Source organism: Coregonus lavaretus, assembly GCF_964263955.1.
Source record: "Coregonus lavaretus genome assembly, chromosome: 24".
NCBI classification, from domain to species: domain Eukaryota; kingdom Metazoa; phylum Chordata; class Actinopteri; order Salmoniformes; family Salmonidae; genus Coregonus; species Coregonus lavaretus.
In genome coordinates this window covers 47287312-47299449 of record NC_140011.1, presented here as the reverse complement: position 1 = coordinate 47299449, position 12138 = coordinate 47287312, and positions in this window count along the sequence as shown.

Here is a 12138-nt window from a genome sequence, read left to right as displayed (position 1 = left end):
ACTATGAAGTGGTGTAGTGTGAATTTAATATCAGAGATGAACTATAAAGTGGTGTAGTGTGAATTTAATATCAGAGCTCTACTATGAAGTGGTGTAGTGTGAATTTAATACCAGAGCTATGAAGTGGTGTAGTGTGAATTTAATATCAGAGCTCTACAATGAAGTGGTGTAGTGTGAATTTAATATCAGAGCTGAACTATGAAGTGGTGTGGTGTGAATTTAATATCAGAGCTATGAAGTGGTGTAGTGTGAATTTAATATCAGAGCTGAACTATGAAGTGGTGTAGTGTGAATTTAATATCAGAGCTATGAAGTGGTGTAGTGTGAATTTAATACCAGAGCTATGAAGTGGTGTAGTGTGAATTTAATATCAGAGCTATGAAGTGGTGTAGTGTGAATTTAATATCAGAGCTATGAAGTGGTGTAGTGTGAATTTAATACCAGAGCTATGAAGTGGTGTAGTGTGAATTTAATATTAGCGCTATGAAGTGGTGTAGTGTGAATTTAATATCAGAGCTATGAAATGGTGTAGTGTGAATTTAATATCAGAGCTATGAAGTGGTGTAGTGTGTATTTAATATCAGAGCTCTACTATGAAGTGGTGTAGTGTGAATTTAATATCAGAGCTCTACTATGAAGTGGTGTAGTGTGAATTTAATATACGAGCTGAACTATGAAGTGGTGTAGTGTGAATTTAATATCAGAGCTGTACTATGAAGTGGTGTGGTGTGAATTTAATATCAGAGCTGAACTATGAAGTGGTGTAGTGTGAATTTAATATCAGAACTATGAAGTGGTGTAGTGTGAATTTAATATCAGAGCTGAACTATGAAGTGGTGTAGTGTGAATTTAATATCAGAGCTGAACTATAAAGTGGTGTAGTGTGAATTTAATATCAGAGCTCTACTATGAAGTGGTGTAGTGTGAATTTAATACCAGAGCTATGAAGTGGTGTAGTGTGAATTTAATATCAGAGCTCTACAATGAAGTGGTGTAGTGTGAATTTAATATCAGAGCTGAACTATGAAGTGGTGTGGTGTGAATTTAATATCAGAGCTATGAAGTGGTGTAGTGTGAATTTTATATCAGAGCTGAACTATGAAGTGGTGTAGTTTGAATTTAATATCAGAGCTATGAAGTGGTGTAGTGTGAATTTAATACCAGAGCTATGAAGTGGTGTAGTGTGAATTTAATATCAGAGCTATGAAGTGGTGTAGTGTGAATTTAATATTAGCGCTATGAAGTGGTGTAGTGTGAATTTAATATCAGAGCTATGAAGTGGTGTGGTGTGAATTTAATATCAGAGCTGAACTATGAAGTGGTGTAGTGTGAATTTAATATCAGAGCTATGAAGTGGTGTAGTGTGAATTTAATATCAGAGCTATGAAGTGGTGTAGTGTGAATTTAATACCAGAGCTATGAAGTGGTGTAGTGTGAATTTAATATCAGAGCTGTACTATGAAGTGGTGTAGTGTGAATTTAATATCAGAGCTATGAAGTGGTGTAGTGTGAATTTAATATTAGCGCTATGAAGTGGTGTAGTGTGAATTTAATATCAGAGCTGAACTATGAAGTGGTGTAGTGTGAATTTAATATCAGAGCTATGAAGTGGTGTAGTGTGAATTTAATATCAGAGCTATGAAGTGGTGTAGTGTGAATTTTATATCAGAGCTGAACTATGAAGTGGTGTAGTTTGAATTTAATATCAGAGCTATGAAGTGGTGTAGTGTGAATTTAATACCAGAGCTATGAAGTGGTGTAGTGTGAATTTAATATCAGAGCTATGAAGTGGTGTAGTGTGAATTTAATATCAGAGCTATGAAGTGGTGTAGTGTGAATTTAATATTAGCGCTATGAAGTGGTGTAGTGTGAATTTAATATCAGAGCTATGAAGTGGTGTGGTGTGAATTTAATATCAGAGCTGAACTATGAAGTGGTGTAGTGTGAATTTAATATCAGAGCTATGAAGTGGTGTAGTGTGAATTTAATATCAGAGCTATGAAGTGGTGTAGTGTGAATTTAATATCAGAGCTATGAAGTGGTGTAGTGTGAATTTAATATCAGAGCTATGAAGTGGTGTAGTGTGAATTTAATATCAGAGCTGAACTATGAAGTGGTGTAGTGTGAATTTAATATCAGAGCTATGAAGTGGTGTAGTGTGAATTTAATACCAGAGCTGTACTATGAAGTGGTGTAGTGTGAATTTAATATCAGAGCTCTACTATGAAGTGGTGTAGTGTGAATTTAATATCAGAGCTATGAAGTGGTGTAGTGTGAATTTAATATCAGAGCTATGAAGTGGTGTAGTGTGAATTTAATATCAGAGCTGTACTATGAAGTGGTGTAGTGTGAATTTAATATCAGAGCTATGAAGTGGTGTAGTGTGAATTTAATATCAGAGCTATGAAGTGGTGTAGTGTTAATTTAATATCAGAGCTATGAAGTGGTGTAGTGTGAATTTAATATCAGAGCTATGAAGTGGTGTAGTGTGAATTTAATATCAGAGCTGAACTATGAAGTGGTGTAGTGTGAATTTAATATCAGAGCTATGAAGTGGTGTAGTGTGAATTTAATACCAGAGCTGTACTATGAAGTGGTGTAGTGTGAATTTAATATCAGAGCTCTACTATGAAGTGGTGTAGTGTGAATTTAATATCAGAGCTATGAAGTGGTGTAGTGTGAATTTAATATCAGAGCTATGAAGTGGTGTAGTGTGAATTTAATATCAGAGCTGTACTATGAAGTGGTGTAGTGTGAATTTAATATCAGAGCTATGAAGTGGTGTAGTGTGAATTTAATATCAGAGCTATGAAGTGGTGTAGTGTGAATTTAATATCAGAGCTGAACTATGAAGTGGTATAGTGTGAATTTAATATCAGAGCTATGAAGTGGTGTAGTGTGAATTTAATATCAGAGCTATGAAGTGGTGTAGTGTGAATTTAATATCAGAGCTGTACTATGAAGTGGTGTAGTGTGAATTTAATATCAGAGCTATGAAGTGGTGTAGTGTGAATTTAATATCAGAGCTATGAAGTGGTGTAGTGTGAATTTAATATCAGAGCTGAACTATGAAGTGGTGTAGTGTGAATTTAATATCAGAGCTATGAAGTGGTGTAGTGTGAATTTAAAATCAGAGCTGAACTATGAAGTGGTGTGGTGTGAATTTAATATCAGAGCTATGAAGTGGTGTGGTGTGAATTTAATATCAGAGCTGAACTATGAAGTGGTGTAGTGTGAATTTAATATCAGAGCTATGAAGTGGTGTAGTGTGAATTTAATATCAGAGCTATGAAGTGGTGTAGTGTGAATTTAATATCAGAGCTATGAAGTGGTGTAGTGTGAATTTAATATCAGAGCTATGAAGTGGTGTAGTGTGAATTTAATATCAGAGCTATGAAGTGGTGTAGTGTGAATTTAATATCAGAGCTATGAAGTGGTGTAGTGTGAATTTAATATCAGAGCTATGAAGTGGTGTAGTGTGAATTTAATATCAGAGCTGAACTATGAAGTGGTGTAGTGTGAATTTAATATCAGAGCTATGAAGTGGTGTAGTGTGAATTTAATATCAGAGCTATGAAGTGGTGTAGTGTGAATTTAATATCAGAGCTGAACTATGAGGTGGTGTGGTGTGAATTTAATATCAGAGCTATGAAATGGTGTAGTGTGAATTTAATATCAGAGCTATGAAGTGGTGTAGTGTGTATTTAATATCAGAGCTCTACTATGAAGTGGTGTAGTGTGAATTTAATATCAGAGCTCTACTATGAAGTGGTGTAGTGTGAATTTAATATACGAGCTGAACTATGAAGTGGTGTAGTGTGAATTTAATATCAGAGCTGTACTATGAAGTGGTGTGGTGTGAATTTAATATCAGAGCTGAACTATGAAGTGGTGTAGTGTGAATTTAATATCAGAACTATGAAGTGGTGTAGTGTGAATTTAATATCAGAGCTGAACTATGAAGTGGTGTAGTGTGAATTTAATATCAGAGCTGAACTATAAAGTGGTGTAGTGTGAATTTAATATCAGAGCTCTACTATGAAGTGGTGTAGTGTGAATTTAATACCAGAGCTATGAAGTGGTGTAGTGTGAATTTAATATCAGAGCTCTACAATGAAGTGGTGTAGTGTGAATTTAATATCAGAGCTGAACTATGAAGTGGTGTGAATTTAATATCAGAGCTATGAAGTGGTGTAGTGTGAATTTTATATCAGAGCTGAACTATGAAGTGGTGTAGTTTGAATTTAATATCAGAGCTATGAAGTGGTGTAGTGTGAATTTAATACCAGAGCTATGAAGTGGTGTAGTGTGAATTTAATATCAGAGCTATGAAGTGGTGTAGTGTGAATTTAATATTAGCGCTATGAAGTGGTGTAGTGTGAATTTAATATCAGAGCTATGAAGTGGTGTGGTGTGAATTTAATATCAGAGCTGAACTATGAAGTGGTGTAGTGTGAATTTAATATCAGAGCTATGAAGTGGTGTAGTGTGAATTTAATATCAGAGCTATGAAGTGGTGTAGTGTGAATTTAATACCAGAGCTATGAAGTGGTGTAGTGTGAATTTAATATCAGAGCTGTACTATGAAGTGGTGTAGTGTGAATTTAATATCAGAGCTATGAAGTGGTGTAGTGTGAATTTAATATTAGCGCTATGAAGTGGTGTAGTGTGAATTTAATATCAGAGCTGAACTATGAAGTGGTGTAGTGTGAATTTAATATCAGAGCTATGAAGTGGTGTAGTGTGAATTTAATATCAGAGCTATGAAGTGGTGTAGTGTGAATTTAATACCAGAGCTATGAAGTGGTGTAGTGTGAATTTAATATCAGAGCTGTACTATGAAGTGGTGTAGTGTGAATTTAATATCAGAGCTATGAAGTGGTGTAGTGTGAATTTAATATCAGAGCTATGAAGTGGTGTAGTGTGAATTTAATATCAGAGCTGTACTATGAATTGGTGTAGAGTGAATTGAATAGCAGAGCTATGAAGTGGTGTAGTGTGAATTTAATATCAGAGCTATGAAGTGGTGTAGTGTGAATTTAATATCAGAGCTATGAAGTGGTGTAGTGTGAATTTAATATCAGAGCTATGAAGTGGTGTAGTGTGAATTTAATATCAGAGCTATGAAGTGGTGTAGTGTGAATTTAATATCAGAGCTGAACTATGAAGTGGTGTAGTGTGAATTTAATATCAGAGCTATGAAGTGGTGTAGTGTGAATTTAATACCAGAGCTGTACTATGAAGTGGTGTAGTGTGAATTTAATATCAGAGCTCTACTATGAAGTGGTGTAGTGTGAATTTAATATCAGAGCTATGAAGTGGTGTAGTGTGAATTTAATATCAGAGCTATGAAGTGGTGTAGTGTGAATTTAATATCAGAGCTCTACTATGAAGTGGTGTAGTGTGAATTTAATATCAGAGCTATGAAGTGGTGTAGTGTGAATTTAATATCAGAGCTATGAAGTGGTGTAGTGTGTATTTAATATCAGAGCTCTACTATGAAGTGGTGTAGTGTGAATTTAATATCAGAGCTCTACTATGAAGTGGTGTAGTGTGAATTTAATATACGAGCTGAACTATGAAGTGGTGTAGTGTGAATTTAATATCAGAGCTGTACTATGAAGTGGTGTGGTGTGAATTTAATATCAGAGCTGAACTATGAAGTGGTGTAGTGTGAATTTAATATCAGAACTATGAAGTGGTGTAGTGTGAATTTAATATCAGAGCTGAACTATGAAGTGGTGTAGTGTGAATTTAATATCAGATCTGAACTATAAAGTGGTGTAGTGTGAATTTAATATCAGAGCTCTACTATGAAGTGGTGTAGTGTGAATTTAATACCAGAGCTATGAAGTGGTGTAGTGTGAATTTAATATCAGAGCTCTACAATGAATTTGTGTAGTGTGATTTTAATATCAGAGCTGAACTATGAAGTGGTGTGGTGTGAATTTAATATCAGAGCTATGAAGTGGTGTAGTGTGAATTTTATATCAGAGCTGAACTATGAAGTGGTGTAGTTTGAATTTAATATCAGAGCTATGAAGTGGTGTAATGTGAATTTAATACCAGAGCTATGAAGTGGTGTAGTGTGAATTTAATATCAGAGCTATGAAGTGGTGTAGTGTGAATTTAATATCAGAGCTATGAAGTGGTGTAGTGTGAATTTAATATTAGCGCTATGAAGTGGTGTAGTGTGAATTTAATATCAGAGCTATGAAGTGGTGTGGTGTGAATTTAATATCAGAGCTGAACTATGAAGTGGTGTAGTGTGAATTTAATATCAGAGCTGAACTATGAAGTGGTGTGGTGTGAATTTAATATCAGAGCTGAACTATGAAGTGGTGTAGTGTGAATTTAATATTAGCGCTATGAAGTGGTGTAGTGTGAATTTAATATTAGCGCTATGAAGTGGTGTAGTGTGAATTTAATATCAGAGCTGAACTATGAAGTGGTGTAGTGTGAATTTAATATCAGAGCTATGAAGTGGTGTAGTGTGAATTTAATATCAGAGCTATGAAGTGGTGTAATGTGAATTTAATACCAGAGCTATGAAGTGGTGTAGTGTGAATTTAATATCAGAGCTGTACTATGAAGTGGTGTAGTGTGAATTTACTATCAGAGCTATGAAGTGGTGTAGTGTGAATTTAATATCAGAGCTATGAAGTGGTGTAGTGTGAATTTAATATCAGAGCTGTACTATGAAGTGGTGTAGTGTGAATTTAATATCAGAGCTATGAAGTGGTGTAGTGTGAATTTAATATCAGAGTTCTACTATGAAGTGGTGTAGTGTGAATTTAATATCAGAGCTGAACTATGAAGTGGTGTAGTGTGAATTGAATAGCAGAGCTGAACTATGAAGTGGTGTAGTGTGAATTTAATATCAGAACTATGAAGTGGTGTGGTGTGAATTTAATATCAGAGCTGAACTATGAAGTGGTGTAGTGTGAATTGAATAGCAGAGCTGAACTATGAAGTGGTGTGGTGTTAATTTAATATCAGAGCTATGAAGTGGTGTAGTGTGAATTTAATATCAGAGCTGAACTATGAAGTGGTGTAGTGTGAATTTAATATCAGAGCTATGAAGTGGTGTAGTGTGAATTTAATACCAGAGCTATGAAGTGGTGTAGTGTGAATTTAATATCAGAGCTATGTAGTGGTGTAGTGTGAATTTAATATCAGAGCTATGAAGTGGTGTAGTGTGAATTTAATATTAGCGCTATGTAGTGGTGTAGTGTGAATTTAATATCAGAGCTATGAAGTGGTGTGGTGTGAATTTAATATCAGAGCTGAACTATGAAGTGGTGTAGTGTGAATTTAATATCAGAGCTGAACTATGAAGTGGTGTGAATTTAATATCAGAGCTGAACTATGAAGTGGTGTAGTGTGAATTTAATATTAGCGCTATGAAGTGGTGTAGTGTGAATTTAATATCAGAGCTATGAAGTGGTGTAGTGTGAATTTAATATCAGAGCTGAACTATGAAGTGGTGTAGTGTGAATTTAATATCAGAGCTATGAAGTGGTGTAGTGTGAATTTAATATCAGAGCTATGAAGTGGTGTAGTGTGAATTTAATATCAGAGCTGAACTATAAAGTGGTGTAGTGTGAATTTAATATCAGAGCTCTACTATGAAGTGGTGTAGTGTGAATTTAATATCAGAGCTCTACTATGAAATGGTGTAGTGTGAATTTAATACCAGAGCTATGAAGTGGTGTAGTGTGAATTTAATATCAGAGCTCTACAATGAAGTGGTGTAGTGTGAATTTAATATCAGAGCTGAACTATGAAGTGGTGTGGTGTGAATTTAATATCAGAGCTATGAAGTGGTGTAGTGTGAATTTAATATCAGAGCTGAACTATGAAGTGGTGTGGTGTGAATTTAATATCAGAGCTGAACTATGAAGTGGTGTAGTGTGAATTTAATATTAGCGCTATGAAGTGGTGTAGTGTGAATTTAATATTAGCGCTATGAAGTGGTGTAGTGTGAATTTAATATCAGAGCTGAACTATGAAGTGGTGTATTGTGAATTTAATATCAGAGCTATGAAGTGGTGTAGTGTGAATTTAATATCAGAGCTATGAAGTGGTGTAGTGTGAATTTAATACCAGAGCTATGAAGTGGTGTAGTGTGAATTTAATATCAGAGCTGTACTATGAAGTGGTGTAGTGTGAATTTACTATCAGAGCTATGAAGTGGTGTAGTGTGAATTTAATATCAGAGCTATGAAGTGGTGTAGTGTGAATTTAATATCAGAGCTGTACTATGAAGTGGTGTAGTGTGAATTTAATATCAGAGCTATGAAGTGGTGTAGTGTGAATTTAATATCAGAGTTCTACTATGAAGTGGTGTAGTGTGAATTTAATATCAGAGCTGAACTATGAAGTGGTGTAGTGTGAATTGAATAGCAGAGCTGAACTATGAAGTGGTGTAGTGTGAATTTAATATCAGAACTATGAAGTGGTGTGGTGTGAATTTAATATCAGAGCTGAACTATGAAGTGGGGTAGTGTGAATTGAATAGCAGAGCTGAACTATGAAGTGGTGTAGTGTGAATTTAATATCAGAACTATGAAGTGGTGTAGTGTGAATTTAATATCAGAGCTGAACTATAAAGTGGTGTAGTGTGAATTTAATATCAGAGCTCTACTATGAAGTGGTGTAGTGTGAATTTAATACCAGAGCTATGAAGTGGTGTAGTGTGAATTTAATATCAGAGCTCTACAATGAAGTGGTGTAGTGTGAATTTAATATCAGAGCTGAACTATGAAGTGGTGTGGTGTGAATTTAATATCAGAGCTATGAAGTGGTGTAGTGTGAATTTAATATCAGAGCTGAACTATGAAGTGGTGTAGTGTGAATCTAATATCAGAGCTATGAAGTGGTGTAGTGTGAATTTAATACCAGAGCTATGAAGTGGTGTAGTGTGAATTTAATATCAGAGCTATGAAGTGGTGTAGTGTGAATTTAATATCAGAGCTATGAAGTGGTGTAGTGTGAATTTAATATTAGCGCTATGAAGTGGTGTAGTGTGAATTTAATATCAGAGCTATGAAGTGGTGTGGTGTGAATTTAATATCAGAGCTGAACTATGAAGTGGTGTAGTGTGAATTTAATATCAGAGCTGAACTATGAAGTGGTGTGGTGTGAATTTAATATCAGAGCTGAACTATGAAGTGGTGTAGTGTGAATTTAATATTAGCGCTATGAAGTGGTGTAGTGTGAATTTAATATCAGAGCTATGAAGTGGTGTAGTGTGAATTTAATATCAGAGCTGAACTATGAAGTGGTGTAGTGTGAATTTAATATCAGAGCTATGAAGTGGTGTAGTGTGAATTTAATATCAGAGCTATGAAGTGGTGTAGTGTGAATTTAATATCAGAGCTATGAAGTGGTGTAGTGTGAATTTAATATCAGAGCTATGAAGTGGTGTAGTGTGAATTTAATATCAGAGCTGAACTATGAAGTGGTGTAGTGTGAATTTAATATCAGAGCTATGAAGTGGTGTAGTGTGAATTTAATACCAGAGCTGTACTATGAAGTGGTGTAGTGTGAATTTAATATCAGAGCTCTACTATGAAGTGGTGTAGTGTGAATTTAATATCAGAGCTATGAAGTGGTGTAGTGTGAATTTAATATCAGAGCTATGAAGTGGTGTAGTGTGAATTTAATATCAGAGCTCTACTATGAAGTGGTGTAGTGTGAATTTAATATCAGAGCTATGAAGTGGTGTAGTGTGAATTTAATATCAGAGCTATGAAGTGGTGTAGTGTGTATTTAATATCAGAGCTCTACTATGAAGTGGTGTAGTGTGAATTTAATATCAGAGCTCTACTATGAAGTGGTGTAGTGTGAATTTAATATACGAGCTGAACTATGAAGTGGTGTAGTGTGAATTTAATATCAGAGCTGTACTATGAAGTGGTGTGGTGTGAATTTAATATCAGAGCTGAACTATGAAGTGGTGTAGTGTGAATTTAATATCAGAACTATGAAGTGGTGTAGTGTGAATTTAATATCAGAGCTGAACTATGAAGTGGTGTAGTGTGAATTTAATATCAGATCTGAACTATAAAGTGGTGTAGTGTGAATTTAATATCAGAGCTCTACTATGAAGTGGTGTAGTGTGAATTTAATACCAGAGCTATGAAGTGGTGTAGTGTGAATTTAATATCAGAGCTCTACAATGAATTTGTGTAGTGTGATTTTAATATCAGAGCTGAACTATGAAGTGGTGTGGTGTGAATTTAATATCAGAGCTATGAAGTGGTGTAGTGTGAATTTTATATCAGAGCTGAACTATGAAGTGGTGTAGTTTGAATTTAATATCAGAGCTATGAAGTGGTGTAATGTGAATTTAATACCAGAGCTATGAAGTGGTGTAGTGTGAATTTAATATCAGAGCTATGAAGTGGTGTAGTGTGAATTTAATATCAGAGCTATGAAGTGGTGTAGTGTGAATTTAATATTAGCGCTATGAAGTGGTGTAGTGTGAATTTAATATCAGAGCTATGAAGTGGTGTGGTGTGAATTTAATATCAGAGCTGAACTATGAAGTGGTGTAGTGTGAATTTAATATCAGAGCTGAACTATGAAGTGGTGTGGTGTGAATTTAATATCAGAGCTGAACTATGAAGTGGTGTAGTGTGAATTTAATATTAGCGCTATGAAGTGGTGTAGTGTGAATTTAATATTAGCGCTATGAAGTGGTGTAGTGTGAATTTAATATCAGAGCTGAACTATGAAGTGGTGTAGTGTGAATTTAATATCAGAGCTATGAAGTGGTGTAGTGTGAATTTAATATCAGAGCTATGAAGTGGTGTAGTGTGAATTTAATACCAGAGCTATGAAGTGGTGTAGTGTGAATTTAATATCAGAGCTGTACTATGAAGTGGTGTAGTGTGAATTTACTATCAGAGCTATGAAGTGGTGTAGTGTGAATTTAATATCAGAGCTATGAAGTGGTGTAGTGTGAATTTAATATCAGAGCTGTACTATGAAGTGGTGTAGTGTGAATTTAATATCAGAGCTATGAAGTGGTGTAGTGTGAATTTAATATCAGAGTTCTACTATGAAGTGGTGTAGTGTGAATTTAATATCAGAGCTGAACTATGAAGTGGTGTAGTGTGAATTGAATAGCAGAGCTGAACTATGAAGTGGTGTAGTGTGAATTTAATATCAGAACTATGAAGTGGTGTGGTGTGAATTTAATATCAGAGCTGAACTATGAAGTGGTGTAGTGTGAATTGAATAGCAGAGCTGAACTATGAAGTGGTGTGGTGTTAATTTAATATCAGAGCTATGAAGTGGTGTAGTGTGAATTTAATATCAGAGCTGAACTATGAAGTGGTGTAGTGTGAATTTAATATCAGAGCTATGAAGTGGTGTAGTGTGAATTTAATACCAGAGCTATGAAGTGGTGTAGTGTGAATTTAATATCAGAGCTATGAAGTGGTGTAGTGTGAATTTAATATCAGAGCTATGAAGTGGTGTAGTGTGAATTTAATATTAGCGCTATGTAGTGGTGTAGTGTGAATTTAATATCAGAGCTATGAAGTGGTGTGGTGTGAATTTAATATCAGAGCTGAACTATGAAGTGGTCTGGTGTGAATTTAATATCAGAGCTGAACTATGAAGTGGTGTAGTGTGAATTTAATATTAGCGCTATGAAGTGGTGTAGTGTGAATTTAATATCAGAGCTATGAAGTGGTGTAGTGTGAATTTAATATCAGAGCTGAACTATGAAGTGGTGTAGTGTGAATTTAATATCAGAGCTATGAAGTGGTGTAGTGTGAATTTAATATCAGAGCTATGAAGTGGTGTAGTGTGAATTTAATATCAGAGCTGAACTATAAAGTGGTGTAGTGTGAATTTAATATCAGAGCTCTACTATGAAGTGGTGTAGTGTGAATTTAATACCAGAGCTATGAAGTGGTGTAGTGTGAATGTAATATCAGAGCTCTACAATGAAGTGGTGTAGTGTGAATTTAATATCAGAGCTGAACTATGAAGTGGTGTGGTGTGAATTTAATATCAGAGCTATGAAGTGGTGTAGTGTGAATTTAATATCAGAGCTGAACTATGAAGTGGTGTGGTGTGAATTTAATATCAGAGCTGAACTATGAAGTGGTGTAGTGTGAA